Source organism: Cynara cardunculus (genome assembly GCF_001531365.2).
Source record: "Cynara cardunculus var. scolymus isolate 2C chromosome LG 9, CcrdV1, whole genome shotgun sequence".
NCBI classification, from domain to species: domain Eukaryota; kingdom Viridiplantae; phylum Streptophyta; class Magnoliopsida; order Asterales; family Asteraceae; genus Cynara; species Cynara cardunculus.
Genome location: NC_037536.1, coordinates 5,676,375 through 5,679,781, shown reverse-complemented (window position 1 = coordinate 5,679,781; position 3,407 = coordinate 5,676,375).

Below are 3,407 nucleotides of genomic sequence, written 5' to 3'. Positions count from 1 at the left end.
CGGATTTGAGTTGTGCCTTGTGTTTAAATGATAGAAATTGTTATTTTATCATAAAATGAAGATTTGATATAAATGAGTTTGAATTGATAATAATTTTAATGGCTGCGGTCTAATTGGAATTATTTTTGTGTGAAGTATTTTGATGAGGAAATAAGGGTGGCATATCAAGGAGAGGTGTACCATGGGATAAAGGTGACATATCAAGGAGAGGTGTACCATGTGATAAGGGTGACATATCAAGGAGAGGTGTACATTTGGATATAAGGGTGACATTTGTATGTGTGTTGTATGATATAACTCTTTCTATTATATCTTTTAAGACTACCGTGGTCTGGAATTTTTATTTCTTTGTGATTTAAAGACTTAGGATCAAGGTTCTTATGGAAAATCATAGTCTGCATGTTATTGAGGAGAAAATATCAGGTTTGGCCTGAAACTTTATATAAACCTTGTTTTGATTAGAAAAGGTTTAAAAGTGGCATTATGTGAAACCTGATTGGTTCAAAAGTATGAGATTTGAATAGCTAAAAGCTTTACTTAAAAAGTGAAAAGGATCTGGTATTATGTTCCTATTTGTTCATATATTTGATATATATATGAAATGTTGTTTTTCATAAAGATTTTGGTGATTTTCACCCTGCAATATCATAAAAGGGTAACTCACTAGACCTTTCGGTCTAACCCTCGTTATGTGATTTTAACTATGTGTTGCAGGAGGTGCGGACGGTAAGGGAAAAAGGAAAATGTAATATTTTCTTATATGTATTTCTGCATGAAGATCTATCTTGATGTACAGTTTTTCATTGATTAGTACAATAAATGTATTTGAATTTTTGGACCTTGTATTTGGTCATGTTAGATTCTTGTACTAAGGGACCTGAATGGGATAATATCATGTATTTCTTCTGTATGAAATATGTGTTAAATGCAATGTGTGTTACGGGGTGTTACAGAAAGTGGTATCAGAGCCTGAGTTTAAGGGATTTAGGTATTTAACAGCATGATACCTAGACTTAAACTGTTTTATTGCATATTAAGGGTCCCGGACGTAGTTAGCACCATTGGAAATAAATATGATGGGTTGAAAGAACAGTGTGTAAGGTAAATTTTAATTACATCTGGCCAGTGTAAAAGGTAAATTTTAATTACATCTGGCCAGTGTAATTATGAATTTACAGGTACACATCTGAACTTGAATACTTCATTATATTTGAGAATGTGAATACGTGATTATTAATAACTAAACTCTATAGATGTCTAGCCGAACTAGAAGATCTAAAAGAACGGCTCGTCTAGAGTCTGAAGAAAGGGAAGAGTCACCTGTTAATCTTCCAACTAGCACGTCCAGAAATAGAGGTCGGGGAAGACCAAGGGGACGAGGTAGAGGAAGAAGTCAGTCTCAAGGAAGAGGTCGGACCGAAATACATTCTGAACATGAGGAATCCCACTCTGGGAATGTTCAGGAAAGGTCGGTGCCACACCCATAATATATAACCAGGGATATGTTGGTAGAGGAAATGGGGAAGTTGCGGGAAACTCTGACATCTATCATGGGAATACCGGCTAGGGTGGAAACGGAAAGAGTGAAAATTCATCCCTTTGTTCCAGTCACCCATAATAAGGAAGGGGATATTAAGATGTTTTTGGCATGTAAACCACCAACCTTTTCTGGGGAGAGAGATCCAGTGAAAGCTATGTGCTGGATCAAGGAGATGGAATATGTGTTTAACACCATTCGGTATTCGGAAACAGATAAAGTTCGATTTGTTGTTTCTGTATTAAAGTCAAATGTTTTATTCTGGTGGGAAGTTGAATCGTCAGCTAAAACAGATGTTTTACAGACTTTGTCATGGGTAGAATTTGTGGAACAATTCAAGAATAAATTTTGCCCTAAAATAGCTGTACGACAGATGGAAGAGGGTTTTCTAAAGTTAGAACAAGAAAATGGAACAGGTCGAGAGTATACCGAGAAATTCATTGAATACTGTCGATTTGCCGAGCACTATGTTTCAACCGAACCCAGGAAGATAGAAAGGTATATTTGGGGTTTGAAACCCTCAATCAGAGAGTTTGTTATTGCTATGAACCCCAATACTTTTTCATTAACAGTAGATGCGGCTGAAGTGACTGAACGAAATAAAAACCGACATCCAGAAGGAAAGGTTGTAGAGAAGAGAAAATGGGAAGGGCCTTCATCTTTTCGAGGGCCGAAAACTGTAAGATATGATAACAGATCTGAGCAGAAGAGCAGTGGGAAAGTCTGTTCACAATGCCGACAGGTTCATCAGGGTGAATGCAAGATGGACCCAAGGAAATGTTATAAGTGCGGCGAAGCAGGCCATCTGTCTAGAAACTGCCCAACTAACAGAAGGTGTTTTAATTGCAATATTCTGGATCATATTCGACCGAATTGTCCCTTGTTAAGAACTCCACAGTTAACGATGGGAAGTAACGCGTTGGGTATTCGGGGAAGGCCTACTGTGAACAAAGGAGGGCAAGGAGGGGGCGTGGGGACGGTCCTTCCAAATGACTAAGAACGAGACAGAAGCATCGCCGGATGTAGTAACAGGTACATTTCTTCTGAATTCAATACGTGCTAAGGTGTTATTTGATTCTGGTACAAACTTTTCGTTTGTATCACCATTGTTTGCTCAAACTGCATGTCTGGATTCTGTGATACTTAATGATGAGTTAATAGTTGATACTGCTAATAGTCAGGAAACTGTTACTAGTGTGTTCAATAACTTTATTATTGTGATTGGGGACTGTGAACTTCCGATGCGGTTATTTCCCATGCCAATGAAAGAATTTGACGTAGTAGTGGGTATGGACTGGTTGGCAAAGTATCAGGCTAGTATTGTTTGTAATCAGAAAATGATCAGAATTATTTTGCCAGACCAGAGAATAATTGTTATTTATGGTGATCGTCAGAATCATCATACTAGTATTTTGTCAGTAATGAAAGCCCAGAAAAGTATTCGAAAGAAGTGTCAAGGATGTTTGGCATATGTAATTGATTTGAAGAAAGAAAAGGGAAAAGAAGAATCAATTCCGATTTTTAGTGAATATCTAGAAGTCTTTCCAGAAGACTTATCTGGATTACCACCAGATAGAGTCATTGAGTTCCAAATTGATTTAGTATCAGGGGCTGCACCAGTAGCAAAGGCGCCGTATCGTTTAGCTCCATCTGAATTGAAAGAACTAGTTGCACAGTTGAAAGACTTAACTGATAAGGGATTTATTAGGCCCAACACTTCACCTTGGGGTGCTCCGGTCCTATTTGTCAAAAAGAAGGATGGGTCTATGCGAATGTGTATAGACTATCGTGAACTAAATAAGTTAACAATCAAAAACAAGTATCCTTTACCGAGGATTGATGACTTGTTCGACGAATTGGTGGGAGCAAG